This window comes from Athene cunicularia (assembly GCF_003259725.1).
Source record: "Athene cunicularia isolate RWA chromosome 3 unlocalized genomic scaffold, athCun1 chr3_part1, whole genome shotgun sequence".
NCBI classification, from domain to species: Eukaryota; Metazoa; Chordata; class Aves; order Strigiformes; family Strigidae; genus Athene; species Athene cunicularia.
Genome location: NW_020799097.1, coordinates 110,975,436 through 110,989,053, shown reverse-complemented (window position 1 = coordinate 110,989,053; position 13,618 = coordinate 110,975,436).

Here is a 13,618-nt window from a genome sequence, read left to right as displayed (position 1 = left end):
ATTCTCTCTCCATGAATTCCTACATTGTGCATGTCTTTCACCAAAAATTCAGTCATCTCCTCTGGAAAAACAAAGCAAGCCAATTTCCCCAGTCATGAGAAGATGAGCTCAAATGTGACTTTGAGTAGCTGCACTGAGCCACTCGGAAACATCACGCACTCAGCTGATAAAAAGCAATATCCAGGTGCAACATCACCCACCACCCAAGGTGGAATTTTCCAGCAACAGCTCAAAACAAGGCTGAAAAGCAAAGAACAGGATGAAGAAGCCAAAATGAGAAAAGGAAGAAAACACCAAATCCAAGGGCAACATCAAAACCCAAACAAATGGAAATCTCCAGATAGAAACGTTGAAGTCAAAAGGGAAAGAAGCATGAACCAAAAGAGATTCAGGATGGAATTCTCAACTCAGAACAAAACAAAATTTGTAGAGAAACAAAACAAGAGACACAAACAATGCTAAAGAAAGTTTTTAAAAAGGTCTTCTCACCAGAGAAATACAATATTTTATTTTACAGAAATATTTACTTTTTATAAAAATCAGTATTGCCTAACCAAAAGGAGACTAAACTCTGATTCCAAAATCACATGTGCCCTCATGCCAGCACTCAGGTCCCAAAAGTCAGATATTGATACATTTCCAAACTGCAGAATTTCTAAGCCAATCTAAGACTGTTTATTTGCTGTCTGGATTTTAAAGCTATGAACCAAGTTTTCCATTGTGTTTGGTTTTGATTTCAACATTCTATCTGGAACATTCAGCTCATGTTTTCATGTTTTTCTAAGCAACCATGAGGGTTAGAAACTTTTTTTTTTTTTTAATGAGAAAATGGAGATTCTTATGCAATAGCTTCCTTCCAGCAGCTAGGATTTTAAAATAAATATATATATATAGACACAAAATCCTGACACTGCTGACAAAACCATAAGGTTTGTTAGACACTGAATATGCCATTAAAAAAATGCTGTCCACTTCCCCTCCACACATAACTCCCTTATTTGTATACTTCAGTCTCTTTTCAAGAGAGTTTACTGCAGTGTTTTCCAAACCAGTGCACTAAAATTAACTATTTGTAACTTTAAAGAATGAGTTTTCATGAGAGCATGGCTTGTATGGCTCAACAAGCAAGTATCATTCATGCTACACCTGTAACAGACAAACAAACAACATCTGTGCTTGGATGTGATCAAGACATTGTTTTGTGGAGACTCAGTGCTCCCAAGACCGTCACAAATCCACATGGTGCCTGTGAGTGCCAGATATTATGTACACATCTCAAAGTACACTCAAAGATGTGGAAAATCAAAAGTAGACACAGTGCCCCTTAATGATTTCATCAACAGCTTAGAAGAGTCTTGTGCTGTGTTTGTTCTGGCAAATACATGAAATATCTAAGCCTCATGAAAATGCAAGTGTTGAAGCATATAAATAAATGATGAAGCAAGTTCTCCCACTCTAGAAGAGCCCTGGCTCTTTTTTGCCTGTGGGTATTCACACACAGATGCATGCTAGCATATGCTCGTCTTCCAATATGTTTGTCCCCAAACTCACCCTAACTTTTGAAACATTTCCCCTGACCTGCACCAAGTTTACAACTGCAGGAGTCTTGCTGCTTTGAGGCACCCTTACAGGCCAGACAGCCCTCCAGGATGCTTATCTCCATACAAGTTTTTGGCGCTGTGACACAGTTGTGTTGCAGCAATGTTTCAAAAGCAGGATTCCTCCAGGCAAAGATTTTTGATGATCACTGAAGATATACATTATTTCAATATAAGTTTCTAGTGAAAATCTAGATAGCAAAAGTGCTTCAGTCAAAGTGCAACTGATTTCAGCTAAAAATGGAACTCATTGCGCAGCTGCTACAGCATTGGAGCCAATTCTCATGCTAAAGATCCTTTACACAGCTCAGGAGCAAGACGGGACACTTCATATGGCACCAGCATTAATTCACACCCCATTTACAATGCCTGCATGCTGGAGTAAGAATCAGGCTCTGCACCCCAAGCAGGGAGCTCACCAGGAGGGAGAGCGTTTTGTAGATGAGATCTCTCTCTCAGCCGGCTGTTCAGTTCTGCTGGTTTGCTTCTCAGCGAGGCGGAGCTCACTGCATCTGTTGGAGAGTGCAAGCAGAGGTTCTGGCTTGCCTTGGCAATTCTTCCTAAACCAGCACTCCCAAGAATGAACCCAAAGCCCTGGCAATTCTTCCTAACCCAGCACTCCCAAGAACGAACCCAAAGCCCTGGGGACCACTTGCAAACTACCTAGAGCTGCTGCAGTCTCTTGTTGCAAACAGGGACATACACCAACGATCTGTACTTAGGACTGCTACAAGCTTCTATTTCTAGCTTGGGGTGATCGTTTGATGTAATGCCACTGGCTCGGTGCAGCCAGAGCTGGTCATGACCAGAGAAGGGATAATGTTGCAGAACAGGCTTGTCTCCCCAGGCTAGGATAATGTTTCTGGAAGGCTAACTCCAGACAGGGCCAGAAGTAAGCCAGGTTGGACTGAAAAGTGCCAGAGCTGTGTCCTTAGTTTCCTGGGATGAAATTATTCTCCTGGTAACCACCCAGATTTTGAAGGACTTCCTTCTCTTCCCTGGCACTATGTGACTCAGTTCCCAACAGAAACTGCACAACCTTTGTGGATCCATCACATGAAAGATCCTAGGCCTAAGATGAGGGGACTTGCCAGGCTGGTCTTTGGAGGTGTGTGTCCTTTCACTCTCCTCTCTCTATGCCACAAAACTCTACCTGAGAACATCCTTTGATTTTACAGACCAGATGAGGACATGGATGGAAGTTACACTGTTCCTGATGCTGCTTTTTTAGAACCTCTAAGAAAGGACATTAATTTCTTTCCCAGGTAACCTAGTCCACTGGTGTGCTATTCTCACTCTTGGAAACATTTTTCTGATCCCAAATATGATGTCCCTTGCTATGATCTAAGGCTAATACAGCTTGTTTTCAGCTAGCAAGAACACAAAAAACACACTACTCTTCCACAGCTGACCTCACATATATTTGCAGATCATTAAAACCTCTTGAATCCTCTCTTCCTTAAACTAAACAACCTTCCAATTCCCTCCATCTTGCCTTGAAGATCATGCCTTCCAGACTAACATGAGCTTTTACCTTTACCTATAGTCCCCATTTCCCCTGTCCTGTGACTGCACACCAGTGCTAAGCATAATGAAACCTGCAAGGAACCTTCCTCCCAAGACGACCTGCAAGACAAAGCAGTGAAAAGCAAGCATAGGTCTCCACCAGACCCTTTTTAGAGCACAATAAATAGCAATAAAAACTCTCACAACAGAGCTGTAGCACAGTGTGCCACTCCAGGAAGCAGAGAGACTGATGATTCCACACCATCTTCCCCAAGAGAGCACCCTGGCTTTGAACAGAACTGCCTCTTGGACCATGCTGCAGCCAAGCGTGGCTCTCACTCATCATCTTCAGACAACAAGGTGAGGAGGGGAAGGAGCTGGACACACAGCTAACACCTACTGGTCTGATGCTCTAGAGGTAAGTTTTTTAAGTATTAGGCTACTGCTGCTTTTTGAGGTATGGACTTTAGATACTGCTGGCAGATAGGTCCTTTGCTGAAGTGCTTCTAAAGCAGGACAAGAGAGACTAGATCCGATAAGATGTGACTGTTTTGAACTCTAGTGCTTATGCTCCCTAACCCTCAGTTCCTTTGGTATTTCTGTCAGGTATAGGGCACCACAGAAGAGGGGTGTCTGAACAAAAATGGAGGAGATTGAACAAATTGAGAGCAGTTGCAAGGGCCCTTTAATCTCTGCTGGAGAAGGCAGCTGAGACTATTAGTTTGCAGATTCATCTCCACCAAGATGCCGTGGGGGTGGCCACAAAGAGAACTACCTCTTGGCTGACGTCTCACAGGCTCCAGGTGAGACAGGGCTTCCTCAGGCTCTCAGCACATGTAAGGGGCAGCGAGGAGAAGTGCAGAAGGAAGGCAAGACATCACACTGGCCCCAAAGAAGGGAGTGCAGTCATTTTTCCAAATTCACTGTAGCATTCAGACCTCTCATTCAGGACTAATTTTTCAGTTACTGGTTTCACAGACTGAAAGAACTAAACCAATTACCCATCTTTCCCTCCAAGTGTGGAAGGCTGGTCTCCTCAGCAAAGCAGAAATGTTGGAGGATGGAATAGGTGTTTATGAAAGTGCCAGATAAGGGTGAGGAAAGGAGGAGTTAACGTTTCAACCCTGTAATTAAACAGGAAAAGTGATATCAGTGGTGATTACTAACTCAAATTAGTACAAAACTAAACCTACTGCATGTGCCAACACTCCTTCTAGAAGCACAAGTAACAGATGCAAGCAAAAGTGCCACGTTCTTCTGTAGTACTACTAGCAGTGAGGATGTGCTTCACACAGACCCTCTCAAGCCCTGCTATTCCATCAGCAAGACTGTCCAAAACCACCAGAGAGAGGAAAACTGCATTGCTGCCACCCGATTTCCACGTATTCACTGTGTTTTCTCTCATTAGCCAGCCTAAATATTCCCACCCTCAATATTCACCCTTTCATAAGAAGCCTGCAATGAAGGGGTAAAACTCATCCAAGCATTAGGAGAATCATGTTTTTGTTAAAAGGCAGAGCAAGCACGACAGAGTCCAGCCCTTACAAGAGCGAGGATACGGTTGAGACTGAGAGACTTTATTGCCATGTTGGCCACTATTTCCTCACCCTTGTAGTGGTGTGAAGGATGGGAGCTCTCTGGTGGCAAAATGTGAATTTGCAAAGATGGCCTTTCAGTGGCCCCACTGCTCTTCCCTGCTCACGTGGAAAGCACAAGAGTGTAACAGAAAACCAGTCTGTGCTGCCCTCTTCCAGAGCACTGACAGCAGTCAGATCTAAACACTGGACAAGATGCTTCTTAGTACAGGGGTGCCTGTTTCAGAGCCTGGCACATCTCCTAGCTCGCAGCCTGCTCCTCATGACTCTGCAGCCCCTTCTCCAGGCACACAAGCTCTGCTGAGACACACCTTTACAGGACAGGAGGTACCTACATTTAGTTACATGACAAAAGCAACAGCAACCAGCCAGATGAGTGTTTTCTATGGGCTGCTATGGCTCCAGTCCAAAGAAAATGGGACAAAACTGCTCTGGGAATCCAAAACACTAGTGAGAACAGGAAAGCTGATGGGATGTCTCATGGGAATCCCACAACAAAATGAAAGAGAAATGCTTGAAATTGGTCTGCTTGCAGAAACACCAGCAGCTGTGTAACCTGTCAGCTGAGGGCAGAAACACCTTAATCTTCACCATCCAGCTTTCATGAGACCCCAAAACAGAAGTGAGACCCAGACAAAACCAAGAGAATTTGGGTGAGAAAGAGCTTGGACTGCCATGTTTTTCACAAAACAGCAGGCCTCCACTTTACCAATTTTTGGCACTGCCTTCTTAGGGAACAGTCAAGCTCAAGTGTCCAGTAGCTCTCAAACAGCTGGGGTCTCAGGGCATCTGGAGGAGCCAAAGCACCGCATCTCCCTGAGGTAGCTCACATACAAGGCTTGCTCCTTAAGGCCCACCTTGGCACCTGGTTCTCAGCTGTGTGCCACTGCTCCTCTCTGCTTGAAGATCGGCAGACCCACAATCTCTACACATCTGGCATATCTGGTCCCTCCAAGGGACCTGGAAAAGAAAGACACCAGTGGCATACCATCAATCCCTTCCTGCATGTGCTCTGAGCCACAAGCCCCAGCGCGAAGATGAACCTCAGACAGCTGTTCCCACTTCCTGGCCCAAGGCAGAAGCCTCCTGCCCAGCTGCCCCTTCACAAGGTGAACACTAGGATTCTTCAAGGGTTCAGATGGTGACAACCCAAAATCAGGAAGGATGAAATCCACAGGTGGTTATTCAAAATAGAAGCACAATGTCAAACTCAAAGACAGTCCTGCCTGTACATTGGAGGCTGGCAGATCATCTAGCTGATGTCCTGCTGCCAACTCACTGCCTTTGTCCATCCTTCCCCAGGCATCTGCTGTCAGGAAGAGGATACTAGGCTAGACAGACCTCTGATCTGACCTAGGACAGCTCTACTGGGAGCGGAGCTGTCACATCGCAGGCCCTAGCAGAGCCTGTCTTTGGGCAATCCCCTTTGCAGCTCTGTAACGCTCCTTCCCAGACTGAGAAACTGCACCATGCTCCAGGAACAACCCAGAGCTGGCCAAGTTTGTCAGCTTAAGCATCTCTGCAAGAGATGATTGCACCAGTTGGGGAGAAACAGGAACATCAGGCAGGTGGGAAAAGCCGCAGAGGGGCTTAAGGCGTCAGAAGAGGGGAAAGAAGGAAAAGAAAAAAAAAAAAAAAAAGACTTGAAAACTACTACTTTATATCCTGGTGAGAAAGTCAGGACTGCTCTCCTACAGACGTGCAGACAAATTCCTTTCATGCCACCAGATGGTGCCCTGCCTTCAGTCACCAGCAGGCAACTGGCCTGGCAGGGGACAACAGCCCTGGGCTCTCCCACTCCATCTGCCTTCGATAGGCTCTGTCCTCAAAACTGCAGGGAGAGGGAAACATCAGCCTTGCTTTGCCCCAGGGCCTGGCTTCCCCAGCAGGCTGCAGGGCCACCTCCACCCTGAACTGGGGTGAGGCTGACTTTGCATCTGGGACCAAGAGACTCCGAACCGGAGAGGAGGGTATATCACCTGCCTGTCTGGAGGCAAAGCCCCTGGAGCTGTAGGGAAGGTCAGAAGCACCTTTTTGAGCACTGAGAAAGCAAAGCATCAACATCGTATGTTGCGAGAAAGAATTCTGTGACAGGGGAAGCACTGTCCAGGAGTTGTGTTTTGGTTACATTCAAGTCTTTTTGAACCAGCAGAAGCATCAGAGCCCTAGGGAAGGACTGCAGGGTAGCCTGCACAAGGAAGAAGTTGCTCTGGCAAGCCAGATTCAGCCCATACACCATCAACTGGCAAACTGTGCTTCCTGGCCTCCTTCAGAAAAGCTGCTGCAGTCATGCTCCTTGCAAGTACCTGCGTACAGCTTGCTGGGTGACTGTTCCAAATACCCATGTACAGCTTGTTGGGTAGCTGTGCTATCCAAGCGGTGCAATGGCTCAGAAAGACACCACCGGTTGCTAAAAACTGGAAACACACAGGCTCACCAAGCTGGTTCATCCCACTAGACCAGCTAGCCTTTCTCTACCCAGCATGCCAGAGGAGAGCCAGCCCAGCAAGCACAGGCCACCATCATGGATCTAGGCGCAACACAGATCTAAAGAAGGTGGTGGGAAAGGGCTGCTTCACTCACACTACCCTGTTTGTCAGTGGTCACGTGCTCACAGCCACTCATTGGACAAGTCTGACAGCAACAGGAATATATAGCTCACTGTGGCCCAGCTATCAGGCCAGGGGGCTAGCAGAGCTATAGCTATCAAGCCACTCTTGACCCCATTCTTGAGCTATGCATAAAGACCACATCCTCTGGGCTGATGGCACCCACAACACAGGAGAGAGGTCAGGGATACTGTCAGAGGTTCCCATTCGTGGCTGTGTGCTGTCTGCCTGCACACTTGCAGGAAACACAGCAAGACCCTCCCCTTTTCCAGTTTCTCTCTCTGCAATATCCTCCTACTCCTCCACCTCACCTCACACAATCCAAGTGGCAGAAGCGGTAGGAGTGTTGTCTGTCTCTGTGTAAGGCAGGTTTATCAGGTTCACTCCCTTTTTTAGACTACCTGATATATTGGAAGGCAAAAAGATAAGCGAGCACAACCTGGTTGCTTGCTCTCCCTAGCACTCACCCCTAACGCCGCTGGCACAACCTATCCAGTCCCAGGCTGTGGGCAGTGCCATAGCTTCTCACTAGTCTCAGAGCAGCCAGGGCTGTGCTTTGGAAATGAGTGCTTACCTCTACAGACCTGCCTCTGCAACTCAGGCCTCCTCTAACCACCCAAAATGCTCAGAGCACGCCCCTTGTACACCACTACACTCCCAGAAATCACATTCAGTGCTAATTCATTATCTTTGGTCAGTTTTGAAGGGGCTTTCACTACCCCCTAGCAAATCCTTCCCAGCTATCAAGCTGCTGTTGATCAACATCCGTCATGCTGACTAATACGGTCTCATTGCTTCCTTTTTCATTACACGATGCGTTTCTTATCTCATGGTTAGACAGTAAGCAGATTAGGGTGGTGATTTTCCAGTCTATGCCTGTACAGCACCTTGCACGATTGGTGATATGTCTGGTAGAGCTCATTCACATGCCATCTAATCTTACCCTCAGAAATTCTCCTTATTACAAACTCCTAATTTTAACCACCCCAATAACAAGAACCAAGCATCCCCCGCTCCTGAGAGCTAAATTTACACAGGTTCAGAAAGTCGTCACAGCCCCAACAAACAAACAGGACTGCAGTTCCCAAGCCAGGAGAAAGAGCCATCCTGCAGAAGCAACACACTGCCAAAAGGTTTCTTTGTTATTCTGATATAGCTAAGTGCAAACCCTATCATAAATAAAAAAAAAAAAAATAAATCAAAAAACCCCCAAACAAACAAACAAAAAACCCAACCAACAAAACAAACTGCTCCAACAACCTTCTGTCTGGGTTGCAGTGTGAGAGGAGTGGGGGTTAATTTAGTCAGGAAATAAAAAAATTATTAATGGCATTGCAGATAGATCTCAGCAGCAACCACCTCCACACCTGGAACAAAGCCCACATAAGCCACAAGTGCTTTTTCCCCAAGAAATTCATGCAGCCATGCCGCATTAAATGTAGTAGCACGATCATCTTACATGCCCAGAGAAGAGATGGCCTAAAGGTTAGGGTGTTACCCCGTAAAGGCTTCATCAGACTTACCACAGATTTCCTGCCCGAGGCTGGGAGAGTAATGCAGCCTCTCGGCTCTGCCCTCCCCCTCTATAAAACGGGTTGCACACGCGGCCGTGTCTCACAGCAAAAGCTCAGGAGTGTAACCACACTAAACACTGCAAATCATTCGAGTAACACAGCCAGAGATGCTGCTTAAAGCTTTACCCACTAGTTAAGAGGAGTTCAAGGCCTCAGTGTGCTCAACATGAGCCAGCCTTCTCAGACTGGAGGGGATTTAAGATCCAATTCACGTGCACGGAGGGAAATCATTGTAAGTTTTGCTTGTTGCCTAATTTGAGTTTAAGAGAGCGCTGAGCAGGGCTGAACAGTCCTTAAACTGATTCTGGAGCAGGATGCATTTCATTCTCATATAAAGTACTTCGGACAGGCACTTAAGTGGCAAGAAAAGCAAAGAAAAAAAAAAGGGTAAAAAAATTAAACCAGGTAGGGGAGTTGCTTGAAGACATTCTTACATATGTAAACTAATATGGAGCTGTTCCATTTCTGAGCCGACTTCTTGGGTTATTTCCTCCTCCTTTTCTCCTAGTGGTGAAAATGCCCCAGGGGTAATGAAACATCGGGCTACCTTCCCCATCACACTCAATCCAGAATGGTTCTGACGAGATACCGATAGAATTAGCCGGGTTTTACAGCAGCAAGCAGGGTCAGAATTTGGTTCGGTTGTTCATAGCCTGCAGAGTTTTTACCATACAGAAATTAGAAGGACTGCAACCTGCAGCAATTGTGGAAGTTGAAAGCAAATTAAAAAGAATACGAGTTCTGGCATTCATCCTTACCAATTTAGGACAGCCTTTTCATTACTGTAAAAATAGCACATATTTATAAGCAACATCCAGTTCCAATCTCCACTAAATCTCAAATTGCATTATAGAAAAGACAGTAACAATGCTAACACTTCACAAAGGGGAAACTAAGGTAAAGGGGAAAACAGCTTGCCCAGGCTCATCCCGCAGGGGGTTGGATCAGGCTCTGGGTTCCTGGTTCCTGCACGCTGCCTGCTGTGCCACACTGCCTCTCCAGAAAAAGAGTGGAGCACCACAGCAGTTTCTGGAAGTACCTTTAGGTTCTCCTCCTCCCCCAAAATTTCCCTTTAAATTTTTACTCCAGTGCATCTACTAAGCAGAATGTTTCAGCAATGCACAGCAACCGGCTTCTCATGGCTTTGTTTCTGCCAGTGAAGTAGATGACTGTAAGGTTTACAGAGACTTTCTGTTCCTGTCTAAAATTATCTTTGCTGAGCCTTGCGACGCCAAGAGCACTGAGCCAATATTCCATAAGCCCTGAGAAAAATGGACTACATTTCAGGCACACTCAGCTGGTGTGGTTACAGTAGCACCCATCAGCCACGACCAAAGCTCAGGGCCACCACCAGCCTCTGGCCTCACACAAGGGGACACCTCCCATTTCATTGCTTTATGAGACGGCACATAAAGTCAGGGCCTGATCCTGCCATCCGGGCACTCTGCAATTGCAGGGTGAGTGTCCCGACAAAGAGGAGTCTCTGAGATCCCTGCTCGAACTGCGAGATCAGGACAAAAGGGTATGAAAAGACAGCAGGTGGATGCAGACAGATGGGGGAAGCGGGGGCTAACAGGGAGACAACAGCAATTAGCATAAGCAGCGGCAGTCTCAGCTCACCAGCTGCTTTGCCGATTGTCAGTTCCAACAGCAAAGAAGCAATTTGCTTAAGAGCACAGTCAGTAGCTAAAACTGCCCTTCAGAACTGGAAGTATCGGGGAAAAAAGAAACGATTTCTATGGTACAAAAGCAAGGCTTGCAGGGCTGTCATGTAGGAGTTTGCCTAAGTAAGGCATGGAGCAGGCGGCTCAAAGCAGCCACCAAATACTTCAGAGCGAAAGGCTAAAAAAGGAAGGTTTTAGAGAAGGAAATGAGTCAGTAGCTTGGAGGACGGGAGGGGGAGTTCAAATAGCTGAGGCATATAAAGTAAGCAAGTAGTCACCAGCTCAAATGCTATAAAGTCAGTGAGGTGGATGTATTGATCTTTGGTTTCTGTTGATGCAGGGTGTCATTCACAAATGGGAGTCCATGGACAATTTTTTATATGGACCATGCTGAGTTTTGAAGCAGCAATCCACACCAGTGCTTCAGGCTGGAGCCAAAGCAGTCACCATCAGCTACAGGATTGCTGAAATTTCTTCGGCTCCCTCATGGCTGGCAGACAGGTTGGGGGCGGGGGGCGAGGGAAGGCAATTTCAGGTTAATTGCAAATGCTATTTGCCTCAAGGGAGGAAGAGGGATTCACCTTTTGAGGTAGTTTGTCCAAACCTCCAGCTTTCAACGTAGCTTATTTATAATGGTAACGCTAGGAAAAAAAAGGACAAAGCTTATTCAGTGTTGAAAAGCAGAAAAGCTAGTAAAAACCCCTTCCATCCCCACAATGCTGTATATACAGCCTTGTATTGCACTGAAACCCTGGGGGCAAAGGGTTGCTCATAGTCTCAGCTCCTGAAAGCCTAGGGACCCCCTAGAAAGAAGCACCCAAAATTCCCTTCTGCCCTCCCCAAAATTGGGAGCTTCCCCAACAGCTACGTAGCTGCCACACAAGGACCTTGTTGCAGGCCCTCTCTGGGGGAAACTGCAGAGCTGCAAATGGTTGGGGTGATGCTTAAGGTCACAGGCATGTGAGGCACAGGCTGTCGAGTCAGGGAGCAGCACAGGACTGGAAAAACACACTCCCTTTCCCCTACACAAGCAGCAGCATGGGATTTACATACAGTAGGGATTCCCAAACCATGACACAGGTACTGCTGATCACCAGCAGGCAGCTCCCAGTGCAGAACTGGAGCCCCCAGCACCCGTGCTGGTACAGCACGCAGCCAGTTGAGCCATAGGGCTAAGGCTGCTAAGGCAGGCTGGTACCACCATAAGCCACACACTAGTCTGTGCATCTTGGTGTACAGCTCCTGCTCCTAGCTTCCTCAGAGCACCATAGCTGCTGGATATATGCCTCACCGGGCTATGCTAGTTTGTTTTTTGGGGAATTAAACCTTTCAAAAAGCCACTGTGGTTCTTGGTAAGCACGCTTCCCAGAGCAAGCACAACTTTCCCATGAGACAGAAACAAGTAGAGAGATCTCCCTTACTCTGCTGGTGAAGGAGCTCCTGTCCTTGCTGAGGTTCCTTTAACTAGTTAGATACTTTCTCAACCCACTGCAGTGTTTCCAAAAACACAGTAAGACCTCTTGAAACAGACTGAGCCAACAGGCCAGTTTCAACTCATTTTCCCTTATAAGTATACAACATGAAACAGCCCCAGCTCTGCTCTCATGGCCTTACATCACCCCTTCCCCTCCTCCCCAGGAAGTCTTACTTCTGTACCCCCCTTTCATAGTGAAACCAATCTATGAAGAGCAAGCTTGGAACAGTAACAGACCGATCACCCACATCAATTAAGACTAAAAAGCACAGCTGCTCCAGGTCTCTCTTACATGCCACCAGAGATGGAGGTCTGCTACAGCACTGTGCAGGGAAGCCCTATTGCCAAATCAGCACCCACCTCATTTTTCTCTCCCAGCCACCAGGCTAGCAGCCACTGCAGAAAGACAGGACTGGAACAAGTTGTACAGAGAAACAGATCTGTAGGATTGAAGCTCTGCTATTACACAGGCATTTTATCTGACTTGTTTTAAACAAAACCCAAACACGTCCCTACTCAAATCTTATTATTACTTCCAAAGTCGGTTAAGACCTTGGTCCAAATTTAAGCATCCCTTGGTTAAATACATCAGAAAAGAGCCTAAGGAAGAACTACCCACCCACCCCAATTTAAGTCTAAGTCATACTGGTAGGTCTTTTGCTAGTTTCACCACAAATCTGAAACAAATGCTCTTGCAAAAGGGACCCCTGGCCAGCATAAGCCACCCAACACAGGAGCCTAATGCAATAGGGCTGCTTTTTCAATACATGCATCTTCAATACGGGGCCTTTCAGCAACTTCTATCTAATTTGAATAGACGTAACAGCATCTAAAAAGGGCATCTACTGTGGTATGCCACAAGGAGGGGAAAAAAAATATCAAAATATAACACCCTTAATTAGAACAGCAATATGGATGAAAACTGCAAGGTATGGCTCACACATTTAGTACTGAAGCTTCATGCTAGCCGTAACCTGGTATGAACTACTGCTGCCTCATACCCCAGCCCTGAAAATATGTGGTCGAGTCTTGTTTTTGTTTTCTGCTTCCAAGCAGGCACAGAGACTCAATAAATAAGCCTGATGCTGGGGGCTTTTTGCTCATCGATTCAAGCTGGGAACGTCACTGCAGTCAGGACCCAGTAGTGAAACCTAACTGCCTATACATTTTTTAACATTAGCAGGTGCTTCTGCAATCCGATTACAAAAAGCCTGAGCCTCACTGCCCAGAAACACTAAGGAAATAACGTTTTCCTAGCCTTTCGGAGTGAGCAGTACTGCAATAAACACAAAACAGCAGCTTCTCCGAGCCCCAGGGTCGCAGCAGCAGCGCTTTCTCAGCGGTCAGCTTTGTCCCGAGGACAAACCGTTCATTGTTTCAGCCACCTGAAATAGATGCCGCTCTGATTCATGCGGGAACACGGCTGCTAGTGGCGCTAGTTGTGCTGGTAGCGCTGCTGCCGCCGCCGGGAAGAAATGCACAGGGTTTCCTACAGCACGCAGCGAGCGCGGCCGGCCTGAGCCAATCAGGAGTGCCTGACTGAGATCGCACCAAAGTAGGTATTAAAAAAACCCTCAAAAAAAAAAAAAAAAGGAGAG